General features: G+C 36.6%; 1 protein-coding gene across 2 annotated transcripts in view; it reads right to left on the reverse strand.

The window, feature by feature from the left end:
* Positions 1 to 17,469, reverse strand: part of APC (APC regulator of Wnt signaling pathway) — a 138,495-nt gene that overhangs the window by 103,073 nt on the left and 17,953 nt on the right. Inside the window, exon 1 of one of the 2 annotated variants that reach the window (XM_007451200.1) lies at positions 2,929 to 3,055. The exons of the other annotated variant lie outside the window; for it this stretch is intronic. The gene's annotated coding sequence lies outside the window, so the exon portion shown is untranslated. Of the gene's footprint in view, positions 1 to 2,928; positions 3,056 to 17,469 lie in introns of those variants that run through there. 2 annotated transcript variants of the gene reach the window in all.

The raw sequence follows: 17,469 nt of genomic DNA on the forward strand, positions 1-17,469 counted from the left end.
AAAACAAAATGGTGGTTGCCAGGAATTGGGGGGAAGGAGAAAATGGAGAGTTAGTGTTTACCAGGTAGAGTTTCAGTTGGGGAATGTGAAAAGATCTGGAGATGGACTGTGATACATTCACAACAATATAAATGTACTTAATGCCACAGAACTATATATACACTTAAAAATGGTTAAGCTGGGAAATTTTATGTATGTATATTTTACCACAATTTAAAAAACCCTCATTAACTATACAAAAGACAAAATGCTAAATATTTCAAAAGAATTAACGCATATTTAAGAACATATGTGAATGAGTGCCTATAAGGGGAGTGGGAATGGGGCCTGGGAATAAAGGGGAGAAGCCTTGCCTTTTATGGACTGATGTCACGATTTGATTTACAAAAACAATTTTCAAGAACATATCTATTAAATAACATATGAGATGTCACCTATACCAAAACAAGAAACTGTCTAGGTAGCTTTCCTTCTAAGAGGTGAACTTACAGAAATCAAGAACCACAGATTATTGACTACTGGAACTAGAAGATCTAGAAATCACTTCATCTAACCTCATTTTACATTCAAGGCACTTAATACTTCAAAACTAATTTGCTTTTCAAAATTATCTGCTATTCCAAGCAGATTTTACAAGGCATGGTGTTTCAAAGAGCAAACCACCACATTCTTTCAGTTAGAAGACATTTTAGATGATATAAATCTTTAAAGATCCTAGGAGTAGCCAAAGCAATCAGTGTTTTCAATGCAATAGCAATAATATTTCACATAGTTCTATTGTAAGTTTCTTAGAGGTTAGTTTCTATGTCTTATTTGACTCTCCTGAACCTTTATAGGTCTGGCATTTAGTAGGTATTCAAATGTGTAGTCAATGTATTTCCTAAAGTCATCTTTTCTATATTATATTGCCCTATCCTATCTTACGTGCTATGTAAAATTCCAGAGGGTAGTACCAAAAAAAAAAAAAAAAAAAAAAAAAAAAAAAAAAGAAAGAAAAAAAGAGGAGGGAGGTCAAATTTAAAGAGAACATTTAATATAAAAGGACTGTTAAATTATGTGAAATTAGAAAAAAAAAAATAGAGAAAAATGGTAAAATAAAAATCCAAAGAGCAATGCATGAAAAGACTGCAATTAATAGCTTTGATTCAGTTCATAGACCTACTTATGAATATTTAACTTTTGAACTCCTTAATAGCTCAATTCTGGCAATATCAATTAACAATGAATAATTTCAAAGACCACTAAAGCCAACAGTACAGTCTTATATTAGGTATTTCATAATGCAAGGGGAAAGAAATCAACTTTTCTTACTTTAGTTCTTTATTTCTTATTTAATTCCAAAAAATATCTCTATCTAATACTGTTCTGTTTAGTTGAAGTTTAAGTTGATTAATAAGATGATAGTTTCATAGAGTTAGAACAAAATAGAAGACTTATGTTCTTTACATCCTTATACAATACATGACCTTGGATAAAGTCACAACATATGCAATTAGGAATAATCTAACGTTTAAAATGAAAATAATGCTACATTGAGCTGTTTAAATCATAAAATAATTTATATAAAAATAAGAATCATAAACTCTCAAAAACTATACCAACTGGAGTTCAAAGAAATGAATGGTATTAGCTATTAAATTTCACTTGAAAAAATTTTTTTTAATTATTGAAAAAGTATCTTGAAGGATCTTCTGGAAAATTTGGATATACTGCAAAAAACAAACAAATAAATAAATTTCACTTGAAAATTTAATGCAACACCTTTAATTCTAGGTACAGTTTCCATCAGATTTTAAGAAGAGATCCTAAGAACTATTAACCCTGATACCCATGACTAAATAATTCTTAAAGCAAAAATAGTTTAAAAAATAAAGAATAAAATCACTCATTTATCAGTGAAAACTTTACATAGTCTAATTTTATTCAAGTCCAATTCCTTATCATCTTGAAAAAAATTACTGAAACAAAAATTATAGGTTCTTTCAAGACTTTCTATTACATAAACACTACTTAAGAGACACTGATCCTGGAGGGCTTTACAAAGCCACTGCCATCCTGTTCAGAGAGTAGGGAGGTGTGACAAGCTGGCTACCATAAACAGGCATTAAGATAAGGCATTTAAAACTGTACTCAATCTGAAAACTTGTTTTTAGACATTTAATGAAACAAAAATACAGTGCAACGGAAACAGTCTTTATCAAGAGTATATCTTATGAATATTCACTAAACAGAAATACATCTAAAAGAAAAATCATACTGCTTTAATTTGAAATATTTGCCTATAGACTTTATTCAATGATATCTAAAACTGACCAGAGTAATATAAAATTACTTAATAAACACAGACCTTAAATATTAAGCCTATGAAAAATTTACCACTGTAACTTTTCACAAAGTGATTTACATTATAAAGTGATTTACTCTTGAGTAACCTAATTAATAGCATAAAGCTATACTAACAAAGGAAAAGATCCACTGCTTCATACATAATTTATTAAGATTTCCTATAGGATTTATTTAAAGCAAAGAATTTGAGCATCTCTTTTGTGATACAGAATCAAAGTGTCTGATAAATTCCACTGTCAAAACATTCATAGCCTGATATTCTTCCTACTTTAAAAAACTAAGTTATTCTTTCTATCCAGGTTGTAATGATAAACTATGGCTTTCTGTAAATAGACTTCTACCACCAGCATTGCTGCAAGGGTTCTTATTCCTCTGCAGTTATCTTTCCAGCCTGGGAGGGAGAAAAGCACTGCTGCAGTCATCTGCAAAAAGGCATTACATTGCATCTTAAAACTAACAAAGACACTGGTATCTCTTTGCCACCCTATTCACTGGCAGTTAACTTAGAACTGCAAAAGCAGGCACTTTTGGTAACCCAAATTTCACGGATCAACCAAAACCACCACTGAAGCTCTGCAGTACCTGCCTCCACCTCTTCCTCCTCTCCCAAGGAGCCCTTTCCACTAGGTTCATAAGAGCCATCAGCAGCAGCTTCATAACCCCTCCCCTGGCTACCACTGCATGTGTCCTTGTGGCCAGGGAGGAAAAGAAGCCTTTCAGTGGGCTAAAGCTTTTGCTCCTCGCCATGAATATGCTTCATTCTTTGTTGTCCTCTACCCGTTTCCTTAGATACTGGTATTCCACTCGACTCTGTCAACATGCATTATAAAAACAAAACCTCCTTCTAGCTTCAAAAACAGCTCTTTCTCACCAGACTCCCCTTAACACTCCTACCCCTCCCCCCTTCTTCCTCTTCTGTCAAAAACCCTGGATCAGAAGCACAGGAAATCCATCTCCTGTGCTGCAATGGTGGGGGGGTGGGGGAGACGCCCCTGCCTCCTCGCTTGGCATGTGGCATCAGACCCTGTGCCAAGGAAAGACCATCGGCTTTAGACAGTGCAAGGGAAAATCGCCTCCTTCTCTCCCGGCAGCTAGCCGGGTCATCGTAGCTCCAGCACCTACCCCATTTCCGAGCTCAGCAGCACCTCCATTCCGTCTCCAGTGACACCCAGGCGGGTTGCGCCAATACAGCCACATGTCGGTCACGTGTGCCCACGCCCAGCCAATCGGAGGGTCCCCGACGGGAAAGGGGAGCGCCCTGGTCCGCATCCAGCGGATTACACAGCTGCTTCACGCTCCGCTTCCCGACCCGCGCTCCGGACCCGCACTCTGCACTCCGCACTCCGCACTCCGCCCCGCCCCGCCCCGCCCCGCCCCACCCCACGGCTCCAACCCTAGCCAGCACTTAGTGCTCACCGACTCCACCTCCGGGTAACCCACTGGAGCTGATGGAAGCAGACAAGCATAATGCGGGTGGGGTGGGGGTGGGGGAGGCCCACGGGGCAGGAAGATTAGCACAAGATACTGGCGGTGGGTGGGTAATAAATTACATCTCATTCGCTATTTGCTAAGATTTACGTGCTTGCAACACAGAGAAAAAGAATTTCACTAAATGCATTAAAACGAATAATTTTACATTACGTATCACCGATTTGTTAGGTAAATCACTGGAACTGTGTTTGAATTAAAAATACAGTCTCCAGAAATGCTATGGTGGCAGTAGAGTAGTTGAGATCAGAATCATGGAGCCACACAGTCTGGACTGAATCTTTGCTCCCGTCACTTACTAGCTGTGTGACTTTAGTCACTTTCATTTCCCCTGCAAAACGGGAGTAGAAATGTTGAATAGGGAAGTTAATATATAGGAAGCAGTATTTGGAGCAGACTCTGACACAGTAAATGCTGTTAGTCACTACTAATCCGAGACTTAAATATTTTAATGCAAATTCTGCATTTCACTTAAATTTAACCAAGTGAAGCTTGAATTACTAATTTTTTAAAAATAAATTTATTTTATTTTTGGCTGCACTGGGTCTTCATTGCTGCGCGCGGGCTCTCTCTAGTTGTAAGCGGGGTCTACTCTTCGTTGCGGTGCGTGGGCTTCTCATTGCCATGGCTTCTCTTGTTGCGGAGCACGGGCTCGAGGCACGCGGGCTTCAGTAGTTGTGGCATGTGGGCTCAGTAGCTGTGACTCGCAGACTCTAGAGTGCAGGCTCAGTAGTTGTGGCGCACGGGCTTAGTTGCTCTGCGGCATGTGGGATCTTCCCAGACCAGGGTTCGAACCCGTGTCCCCTGCATTGGCAGGTGGATTCTTAACCACTGTACCACCAGGGAAGTCCCTGAATTACTAATTTTTATGAGTTAGAAGGACAAAATCCAAATTGTCAAGAATTTAAAGTGGATTTAAATTCTGTTTAAATGGGGATGGGGGTGGAATCAGTTTTCATGATCTATTTCAAATTTAAAAGGATACTTAACTTTAGGTTTTTTAATGAAATGTATTTACTATAATCTTTTAATTTTTCAAATTAATAGCATGAAAAGCAGCAAGCAAGCTATTAAACACCACACTTGGAGCAATTTCATTTTATTAAAAATGGTATAAATTAGAAAAGTAATAGACAAATAGCAAAATGCTCCTAGATGTACACACAATGGATGGTTCACAGTGGTTTTATATATATATATATATATATACACTTAGCTATATTTAAAACTACAATTAAAAACATACAATCAAAATGTTTTAGACCAAATTTGAAAACAACGGAGGTCACTGAAACATTAATTTGTGCTACTAGGTTTATATGTATCTCAGAATAAAGCTCCTGCCATCCCTATTTGTATAAAAATATTATTCAGGCTACATACATATGTATGCATTAAAAGTATTTTCTGATCAAAATTTGCTATAGAAATAAATTGTACATTAAGGCTATTATGAGACTGTACTGACAAACATGCCCCTGATTTCAAATATCTGTGCTCATTATGATTAGCTTTACTGTTTTTAATAAATATTTGTAAGTAAATGTTATAAATATGAACACATAGTGCACCTTAAAAAAGTAAACAACCTCTGAACCTTCCGTAACCTAAAAAAAATTGATGACTCAATAGAAATAATAGGATTCTTAAAGTCTTAAATCCTTCATTCTATTTTAACATGAACCTGTTAGGCTTAATTTAAGACTTGTGATTTTAAAAACTGATAAGAATATGGGCAACAATATCAACTAAAATAAAATGAGTTAAAATCAGTGCTCTGAATTCAGTTATCTCAACTCATACTTTAATACTTAACTCTTTCTTTACTGGAGACCTCAGATACATTGATAGCAGAATAGAATAGATTTATGCCTACAAAGAGATCAACAAAAGTTTTTTCCTTTAAAAATAATAATTATGTATTGTAAAAGCACATTCTAGTGTAAGTTCTCCAGGTGCTAAGCAACCAAATAAAGCTCAAATTCATTTAAAAATCTTCCAGTCTTCAGATTCATACTGGGTTAGGGTATGACAAAAAATCCTAAGAACAGAATAAAGTGGGTCAGAGACCAAAGACCAATTCTCCCATTGTTTCTATACTTCTCATGGGACATGGGAAGGAGCCGAAATGTTGCAATGGAAGTTGGATTTTTAGTGATGTATAAACTAAGTGAGAGATATATACGTGGTCTTCTACAAGCCAGACATATAGATGTGTTCTGTGTTACCTCAAAAAGCAAAAGTTTCTCAAAAGAAATGTTTCTAGCACCAATAATAGAATCTTAGTGTTTTTCCCTCCAATCTTTCTCCTCTCTAATCAGCAAATATCAAAATAGATTTTTACACCCCTGCTCAAGAACATTTCATGGCTTTCTGTTACTGACAGTGGAAGTGAGATAGTTTGGAGTTAAACTGTAGAGTGCCTACGCTAAAAGGCTTCCTACAGGTATTAAGTTTTCCATGGTCACCATAACAAATTACCACAAATTTAGTGGCTTAAAACAACAAAATTTATTATCTTACAGTTTTGTAGTTCAGAAGTCCAAAATGGGTCTCATTGAGCTAAAATCAAGGTGTCTGCAGGGCTCTACTTCTTTCAGGAGGCTCTAAGGGAGAATCTGTTTTCTTGCCCTTTCCAGGTTCTAGAGACCAACTATATTCTTGGTTCAAGGCCTCTTTCCTCCATCTTCAAAGCTAGCAGTGGTGGCCTGAGTCTTTCTCAATTTGCAGCACTGTCACTTTGCTTCTATTGTCATTATCTCCCTCTCTGAATCTTGTTCTTCTCTTCCCTCTTTTAAGGACTTAAAAACCGTTCTTACATTGGCCCACCTCAATAATCCAACAATCCAGGGTACCTCATTAGCAACTTTATTCCACCTGCAACCTTAATTCCCCTTTGTAACATAATCTAACATATTCACAGGTTCTAGGGATTAGGAATTGGACATCTTTAGGGAGCCACTATTCTGCCTACCACACTAAAGCTTTATCTTCAACTATTCCAGAACTTGCATCCTAATACCAGTCCAATCAAACTAAACACTTAGCCATTTCTTTTTTAAAAAAATAAATTTATTTATTTGTTTATTTTTTGGCTGCGTTGGGTCTTCGTGCTGTGCTCAGGCTTTCTCTAGTTGTGGCAAGCAGGGGCTACTCTTCGTTGTGATGTGCCGGCTTCTCATTGTGGCGGCTTCTCTTGTCGCGAAGCACGGGCTCTAGGTGTGCGCTCTTCAGTAGTTGTGGCTCGCAGGCTCTAGAGCGCAGGCTCTAGAGCGCAGGCTCAGTAGCTGTGGCGCACAGGCTTAGTTGGTACGCGGCACATGGGATTTTCCAGGACCAGGGCTCGAACCCGTGTCCCCTGCACTGGCAGACGGATTCTTAACCACTGTGCCACCAGGGAAGTCCCCACTTAGCCATTTCTAAAACTCACCTTAGACATAGAACTTTCTGCCTTTACTATAATGTGGTACAGTAGAAGGCTCCAGCATATGGAGACTGAAGAATCAGGTTTAAAGTTCTGAGTCTTTCATTTTGTAGCTCTGTGACTCTGGATGTTACTTAACTATCCTAAGACTTGGCTACTCTTTCATCTGTAAAATGAAAATAACTGTTTGGCTTATTTTATAGAGCTGTTATAAGGATCAAATGTGTAACTGTGAACAAACTTTATAAATTATGAAATATGTTTTATGAGTAAAGGATTATTAATTGCTCTATTGGTCCAAATCAAGATTCAGCTTAAACATACATTTCCATGAAGTAATCTACCACCCCACCTAGACCCCTAGACTCCTCACCCTCCTCTTCCCTCCATTGTTCCCTCCTTTTATGGCACAAACACATTGTAGCTCTGTGTGTACATCTCCTTTGCCATTCCTGACTATAAGAATCCTAGGGAAGAGCCACACCTGATTTTATCTTGAACGTCTCATGGTGTATACCACAGTATTTTGTACATAACAGGTGTTCATTAAGTATTAGTAGAAGGAATGAGTTAAAATTAATCTCCAAAGGGGACCCATTGCAGATGCTCTCAAGGAATAATAGTAGAGCAAATGCTGAATAATGAATATTAGTACAAAGTATAACTTTCTACAGAGGAAATGGAATGCTTTAAATAAAAACCCTAGGCTCTGTAAGTGAAAAAAATGTGACGCAGCCTTGGGGCTAAGTTTCTGAGGTTAGGTGGCTGCACAGTAGAATCACTTTAGGAGCTTGAGAAGTTTTAAAAACACCATTAAGTCAGAATCTCTGAGGATGAGGTTCAGGCATTGGTGGGTGCTGCCAGGATTGCGAAGCACCACCCACCACTCTAGCTTCTGCTATCAAAGCTCCTACTGCACTATGATAGGGAGACCATTTTGAAATGCCTTTTAATTCAGTGTGCTATACAGATTGAGGCATTTGCTTACAGAGGAAAAAAACCTTCCTTTTTCCTGTCAAAAAGCTTCCTAGTCATGGATTAGCAATTAACATAAGAAAAACAATAGGGACTAATAAATACACAGAATATGTTCTACTACATTAAGGAATCAAAGAAATAAAAACAAAAGAGTATCATTTTCACCTATTAAATAGGCAATGATATTTTAAAATAATATTGCGGGTCAGTGAGGATACATTTAAAACAATAGGCAGTAGCTTTTGAAAATCCTTAAAATGTTTAAAATGCTTATACTGAAATAAGTCCAGTTAAAAGAAATTATCTTATGTACAATCAGGTACATGCATAAAGATTTATATTCAAAGATACTCAGTATTGTTTCTACAAGTGAAATTTTAGAAACAACCTCAATGACTGATAACAACAGCTTGGTTAATTATACTTTTGGCACTCTTTTTTTTTTTTTTTTTTTTTTTTGCGGTACGCGGGCCTCTCACTGTTGTGGCCTCTCCCGTTGCAGAGCACAGGCTCTGGATGCGCAGGCTCAGCGGCTATGGCTCACGGGCCCAGCCACTCGGCGGCATGTGGGATCTTCCCAGACCGGGGCACGAACCTGTGTCCCCTGCATCGGCAGGCAGACTCTCAACCACTGTGCCACCAGGGAAGCCCACTTTTGGTACTCTTAAAGATGATTAATATTATGCCAGATATACAATTACACAAAAAAGCATAAAATACATAAGAATAAATTTACCCAAGGAAGTGAAAGATCTGTACAGTGAAAACTATGACAGTGATGAAAGAAACTGAAGACGACACAAATAAATGGAAAGATATTTCATGCTCACTGATTAGAAAAATTAATATTGTTAAAATGTCCATACTACCCAAAGTGATATACAGATTCAATGCAATCCCTTTCAAACCTCCAATAGCATTTTTCACAGAAATAGGACAAACAATCCTAAAATGTCTATGGAACCACAAAAGACCCCAAATAGCCAAAGCAATCTTGGAGGAAAAAAAGAAAAAAAAAAAAAAAGAACAAAGCTGGAGGCATCACACTTCACGGTTTCAAACTATATTACAAAACTACAGTAATCAAAACAGTATGATAATTGTATATCAACTATAATTCAATTAAAAAAAAAAAAAACAGCATGGTCCGAACATAAAAACAGACATGTAGATCAAGGAACAGAATAGCAAGCCCAGAAATCAACCCAAGCAAATATGGTCAATTAATTTATGACAAAGGAGCCACACATATACAGTAGTGAAAAGACAGTCTCTTCAATAAATGTTGGGAAAACTGAACAGCCACTTGCAAAAGAATGAACTGGACCCCTATTTTACACCATACACAAAAATCATCTAAAAATGGATTAAAGACTTACATTTAATACCTGAAACTGTAAAACTCCTAAAAGAAAACATAGAATAAGCTCCTTGACATCAGTCTTGGCAATAATTTTTTTTTATTTGACACCAAAAAACAAAGGCAATAAAAGCAAAAATGAACAAGTGGGACAATATCAAACTAAAAAGCTTCTACACAGTGAAAGAAACCATCAGCAAAATGAAGAGGCAACCTATCAAAGTGGAGAAAACACTTCCAAATCATATATCTAATAAGGGGTTAATATCCAAAAAAAAATCTATATCTGTATCTATCTATATCTATCTATATCTATCTATCTATATATATATATATATATATATAACAACCTCATACAACTAAATAGCCAAAAAACCAAACAACTGCATTAAAAAATGGGCAGAGGAACTGAACAAACATCTTCCCAAAGAAGACATCCAAACGGCCAACAAGTACATAAAAAGATGTTTAACATCACCCATCATCATGGAAATGCAAATCAAAACCAAAATGATATCACCCTGCATCTGTTTGAATGGGTGTCATCAAAAGACAAGAAATAGGGGCTTCCCTGGTGGCGCAGTGGTTGACAGTCCGCCTGCCGATTCAGGGGACACGGGTTCGTGCCCTGGTCCGGGAAGATCCCACATGCCACGGAGCAGCTGGGCCCGTGAGCCATAGCCGCTGAGCCTGCGCGTCTGGAGCCTGTGCTCCCCAACAGGAGGGGCCACAACAGTGAGAGCCCCGCGTACCGCAAAAAAAAAAAAAAAAAGATTAGGTACCTTCAGCATAGACAAGGAAAGCTGAAAATGAGATAATCAAGTGTTAAAAAAAATAAGAATAAAAAAGACAAGAAATAACAAATATTGGGGAGGATGTGGTGAAAAGGGAACCCCAGTGCACTCTTAGTAGGGATGTAAATTGGTGCAGCCACTATGGAAACAGCATGGAGGTTCCTCAAGAAATTAAAGTTTAACTCCCATATGATCCAGCAATCCCACTTCTGGGTATATATCCAAAGGAAGAGAGATCTGCACTCCCATGTTTATTGCAGCATATTCTTAACAGCCAAGATATGAAAACAAGTGTCCATCAATGGATGAGTGGATAAAAATCTCACACACAAACACACAAATACACACACACACACAAAATGAAGTATTATTCAGCCATGAGAAAGAAGGAAACCCTGCCATTTGGGAAAACATGGATGGACCATGAAGGCATTATGCTAAGTGAAATAAGCCAGGCAGAAAAGACAAATACTGCATGGAACCACTTATATGAGGAATCTAAATAAAAAGCCAAAGTCACAGAAAAAAATAAGTTTTTCTTAATTTTATAAAATTTCCACAACCTAACACACATAATTTCTGTATTTTTTCCCAAAAGTTAAGTGCCTTTTGGACACAATTTGAAATCACAACATGAGAAGAAGAAAGAAATTAACATTTCTTTCTCATCTAATCTGTAGCCAAAGGCAGATCCAGATTTTGTGGGGTTCAGAATCATATAAAAATTATGGGGGAGGCTTCCTTAAGGAAAATACAAATTAATTCAAAATTGCTATTGCTGCTACAAAAGAACCTAGGAAGGGTCCATGAAATTAGGTGCATTAAACTTCGTTAGTTTCATGATAAATCTTCTAAACCAGTAGCAGACATTATGATCAGCAAATATATATAATCAGCAAATTCATCTAACTTGAATTTCTATAGAGATTAAAAAAAGATCACTGTTCACACACATAGGCTCAAAGAAATTTCAAAATTCATTCAGGTCCCCACATAGTGAAGTGGCAGTCTGCCTCCTAAGCCAGTGTTGGTCAAACTGCCTCACCCTCCAGGTCTCATGAACACTTCATGTTAGATCTTCTAATCAGATTTAAATACAGTAGGTGCTCCGTATCCTTGGGTTCTTCATTCAACCACTGAGGATTCAACCAGCCATGGATCAGAAATATACAGAAAAGATTCCAGAAAGTTCCAAAAAGCAAAACTTGAATTTGCCAAGCAACCTCCAACTACTTACATAGCATTTACAATGTATTAGGTATTATAAGTAATCTAGAGATGATTTAAAGTATAGTGGGAGGGATATATGTAGGTTATATGTAAATACTATACTGTTTTATATAAGGGACTTGAGCATCCCTGGGTTTTGGTATCCTCCAGAGTCCTGGAACCAATCCCTCTGGATACCAAGGGACGACTGTGTGTCATCTCCGAGAGCAGCTTGTACTTCCTCCTTCAGAGCCTCATGCTTCATAAAAAGTTACTTGTTCAATTATTATCATCCTGATGATTACTGCAGCACCTAGCTTTGTAGTAGTAGGTGCTCAATAAATCCTTATTGAGTGAATACATTTTTTAATAATCAGAATAAGTGAAAACAAAAAATCTCAAACAGCTTTGAAAATGTCAATCTGGAATCTACAAAAAGATCCCCTTGACCCATAAATTTTTATCAATGGGTAACCACAGATTTCTCTGGAAGATATCTAGAACAAAATTTCTTTAAATGCAGGAGACATTTTCACATTGTCATGCTAATTTAGTTAAATAACTAAAGAGAAACAGTTTGGGGTTGCCTTATGGGCATGTGGTAAATACAAGGTAATGACTGATAGTGGGCATATAAGCAAAGGCAAAAGAAATCAGAAAAACTGTGAATGACTCAAAAAAGGCTACTCTGTCAGAGTTAATTCTGCTTCACTGCCCTTGTATGATGTTAAATATGTTAAACGTGTGTTAGGCTAAATATGCCCTGGTGTTACAGTAGTGAATATGCTATATTACATGGTAAGAAGGACCTGGCAGATGTAATTAAAGTTATTAATTGGCTGACTTTAAAACAGGGAGATGAAATTCACTACCTGTCACTGGTTCAGCACTTTCTCTGCATGTCATATGGTATCCTGCGCCCCTAAAGGAGGTAACACACTCTGAAGGATGAGCTTATATGAGGAAGATGACCCCCAGAGCATTGTGACCCTTGCCCAGAAGTTCAGGCGTGATCAATGGCAGGATTTGTTTGGCTTTGTTTAGCTGAAATTTATCCAATAATGGTACTGAAAACATCTGCTTTTTTTGAGGCAAGTATGAATGTAATAAAATAAGTGCTTTATTGCAGATGAAGAACCATATGGAGACATGAGAAAAGAAACTTTTAACTTGTAAGGAATAACTCTTACAGCCGCAGTCAAACTCCTAAGATTCAAGTAGGCCAGCTCCAGAGCACTGCAGTCCTGGCCTTTAGACATGGACTTTCCTTGAGAATGCAGGTCACTTCTGCCTTGTTTTTACATAACTTTTGGGTTAAAATCTTTTCTTGCTCAATAATGCAAATCAGTGCCTAATATTGTGTTAGTCATACAGTACACTCAATACAATACTTGTTGAACAACAAAAAAGGGGGCAGGGGGAGATGATCCTGGGTGGGCCCAATGTAATCACAAGCCCTTAAAAGCTACAAGCTGTTCACTGGCTTCCAAATAAAGTTAGAATAAATTTCAAATTCCTTAACTCGGTTTACAAGACTCTGTATAACCTACCTCCTGCTCCCATTCCCACCCTCCTCCCTAACTCCCCCTTTCTTCCCTCTCTCTAATGCCTTTGCATTGCCTTTCTTTCAGCTTCAAGAACTCTGTTCCCAAATCCTCAAATGACTGCTCTATTGTATCATATCAGCTTTGGCATAAATATCTTGTCTTCAAAGAGACCTTCCATGACCATCCAATCAACACTGGTACTGTCCTTATATTTCTATCACATCATACTGTTTTCTCCTCAAATCATTTAAGATCTAAAAGGTTCTACCTATGTATCTATCTGTTTGTTTAATTTTCTGTCTCCCTCATCATCGTTTCCCAAACTAGAATACAAATGCCATGAGGACAGGAACCTATATTCTCATGCACTGCTGTTTCCTTCACACCTAGAACAGTGCCTGGTGCACAGTAAGCATTCAATAACACTGTTGAATGCATGAATGTAGATGATATAAAGACGAATGAGACATCAACTTACAATCTGATAGGGGATCTAAAATGTGCACAAGAAAAGTTTTAATACAAGGCAACATGTATATCAAAGGATGAGAGATTAGATAATTTCTGGCCAGGAAATCAAGAAAGATTTCAGAGAGAAAGCAGCAAAAGAACTAGCCTTCAAAGATGTTTAGGAATTTTTTAGGACAGAGATTTAGATTTTTGTCTGTTAGGTTAAAAATTTTAGATATCTTATAGGCAATGAAAAATATAAACATTTCAAATAAGGAAAGATACATGATTACAGCAAGATCTACAAAAATTAACAGAACTAGTTGCTAGTTCCTACTCAAAAGAAGAAATAATCAGAAGTCATAATGCATACTATTACTAATTTATAGTTAAATTTAATGGTCAAAGGCTTTTTCAATTGGAAAGTATAACAGCAGGAAAAAAACACAAAATTTTACACTCTGAGAAATTTGTTTTATTTGGTCTTACTTTGGCAATTTTGACTACACACTTACTTATTAATTTATGTTGTTAATAAGACAAAAAACTCAAAATCACCTTTGGCAACCATTTTGCCCAATTAACAAATATTCAAACATTTCCATGTAAGTAAAGAAAATTTTTTTTCTAAATTCTTAACATGCCCTAATCTGATAAAGTTCCAGTTTCTGGTCAACCAATGTTTTAAGCTACCTTTCCCCTAGGGGGGGAAAAAAATCTGATTTTTTAAAAACTAAATGTTTAAAGCAGAATTTTATGCTTGCCCGTGTGTGTGTGTGTGTGTGTGTGTGTGTGTGTGTGTGTGTGTGTGTGTGTGTGTGTGTGTGTGTGTGTGTGTGTGTGTGAAATATGTCTTGTTTAATGTTTTTAGTTTGATCTTTACTGAAAACCCAAAGCAGCTGTAAGACTGCTCCCAAAGGTACAATTTACAATACAAACTTATAAACCCTATTCATAAAGATAACATTTTAACATTAAAGACTTCAGTGACTTAAGTCACCAAAACAGCACGAAATGTTGACGGTATCACTGTGAATTCAAGAAAAAGGTGCACACAGAATGAGTTTTTTAAAAATAGTCTTTCTCCCCAAATATAATTAAAACTCCCATCATTTTAACATTTAAAATATCATAAAATACTTAGATTACTTAAAAAATCATTTATCAATTTATAACACACAAATTACCCCTTGAAATACGTCAGAATTAATAACAAAAAATCCAATTTTTAAATTGACGTTAAAAACAAAATTTGGTGTATATGAAAGAATAAATTTATGGCCTAGTAATGGTGTGTATTTATTAGAACCTTAAACCAAATCCTTGGGTTAAGACTTTTATCCTTACACAATATCCCCAAATTGTTACCCTGAATGAGAAAGCAATGACTTTTTCAATACCGTATATAGCAACTGAAGATGGTATTGCCTAATTCTATAATACCGTTTCCTTCCTTTTTGAATAGCTTCTCTCCTTCTTGCTTCATGCTCAATTTTAATATATAAGGCACAGTACAGACTATAAAATTATTTCACTTCTGGATATCTAAAGATAAATGTTTGCTATTATAGGCTTAAAAATCCAAATGTCTTATTAAGTAAAATGAAAAAACAAAATCTACCTAGCATTACTGGACTGTGTCAATCAAATCAGAAACCTCTGGGTGACTTGGACTCTACCCACAATAGTATCTAATATATAGATTCATTTTAAAGATTAAGAGAATGAGTCACCTCGTAAGAGTTCAACATGAACACTTAACGTTATGTTCTAAGAGGGAAGAGAGAAAGAAAAATCAAGACAAACTAATAAATTTAATTCCTTTTTTCAATATAGATTGTTTTTAAAACTAAAACTTCATATTTACTTTGTTAAGTCTTTTAAAAAACTTGCTTTGCCAAGTTCTCTAAGATTGGGTGGAATTAGTTGAACAGTCACATAGCTTTTATAGAAGCAAAAAGTAAGATTTCTTAAGAATTGGACTAAATTTCATTTCACATTCAAATACCTTCCTCAACAGACACCAGCAGTCAATAAGTACCTTGATTCTCAAACCAGTCTGTACTTGATACAATATGAAAAAGGCATTTTCTTATTCTGTTCCCAAAGAAGGTCTGCTATTTAGTTCAAACTAATAGTTAGATCTGCTCAATTAAAACACTTGGAATTTTCATAGAAAAGGTATTTTTGATACTTGTTCTTTTACAATAGAGAACGCAAAGTTCTTAAAAAAAAAAAAAGTCTCTTGTAAAGTGATAAGACAACTCTGACCAACTCCAAAATCTTAATAAAAAAATCTCAATTCCCAAAGTTTCAGTCTCTGAAGCATACTTCCTATCCCTCTAGTTTACGCTACCATCTCCAAATACATTCTTTTACTTCACTGGCTTCTTCAATCCAATGTTCTCATCAATTTTCACTATCACTTTCGTCTTTACTTTCTTCCTTAGACCCAACAATTGCCATTCCCTTTCACTCAAACCCCTTATTCTTCTCTCCCTCTATTATATTTACCTGGTAAAACCCCAAATCTGGTTGAACTGAATGAACTATTCCACTTTTGCATGCCTTCATCAGGGCAGCTGTGTGTGTGTGTGTGTGTGTGTGTGTGTGTGTGTGTGTGTGTGTGTGTGTGTGTGGGGGAGAGTGGGGGTGGGGGAATGATCAGATAATAGGGGCTGGCTGGTTTCACTTTAAATTCACAACTATAAACATGGAAGAATATTTAACACCGCCTGGCAGGCCTACTGTATTTCCTATAAAGTCTGCTTTCTCACTATTTGAGTTAACTTCTTTACACCTTTTTTCTCTCCTCAAACCTGTAACATCTATTTTCCTACCTACTCACCTACTCCCAATGCTTTTAACCATCATGTATATGATGTTAAATCTCAAATTCGTATCTCCATCCTAACCCCCTTCTGTGAATATCCAACTATCTATTTGATTATTTCACTTTGATATTTGAGACATTTAAACTAAACAGATACTTGATCCACAAATCTTCCTGTCCTCTCCCTACGAAACTTAAATCTTCAAATTCTTACTCCTCTAAAGATTTCTCTCAAAAACAACACAAAGTGCAGTTTTTTTTTCTCTTACAGTGGCAGCCTTATTCTTCCATACTATTCCAGCAGCGTAAGTATGCCAGCACCTAAAATCTCTGAAGACTATAGTCGGAATTCATTACTTTGTGAATGAAAGATGTCCTATATCTAGTCAGGTTTCTGAATGACACCTGGATCCAATGGCTAGATTAAAGCAGTAACATCAATAGAAGGTAGTGAAGATTTCAGCACTGTGTTAAAGCTCGAGGATGTATCCTACAATTTCTAAGAGGAAGCCAGAATTAGTATCTAAAGGTATTCCCAGATTATGTGAGTTTTGTTCTTATCAGGCATCAAACATAATAAAAAATAAATCACTGTGAAAAGCTTGGCAATCAAACAGGCATTTTCCTGAGCAGTGCATAAATAATAGAAAGGTGTGCAGCATTCTAAAAGCCTTACTTCTTTTTGTATAAATTCACCTTGAGATTACCATAAACACCAAATATAAGATTGCTGATCCAATACTTATTTAAATGGGGGGGTGGGGCTATGGGAAGTATCACAGCCACTTTCCAAGACTATCCGTAATGATCTTTAAATTCTGCTATTCAAGCCTTTGTACAGTGCTCTCCCATACTGAATAGAGCTAACGTGTGTGACCAGGAAAATACTGCGTAAGTGTGTGATTCTGAGGCTACAGGTCATAAAAGACATTGTAGCTTCTACCTTGGTCTCCTGAATTGCTTACTCTGGAGCCAGCCTCTGTGTTATAAGGACACTCAGGTAACCTTATGGAAAGGCCAACATGGGGCCCAAACCACTA

This window comes from Lipotes vexillifer, unplaced genomic scaffold, assembly GCF_000442215.2.
Source record: "Lipotes vexillifer unplaced genomic scaffold, Lipotes_vexillifer_v1.1 scaffold91, whole genome shotgun sequence".
NCBI lineage: Eukaryota > Metazoa > Chordata > Mammalia > Artiodactyla > Lipotidae > Lipotes > Lipotes vexillifer.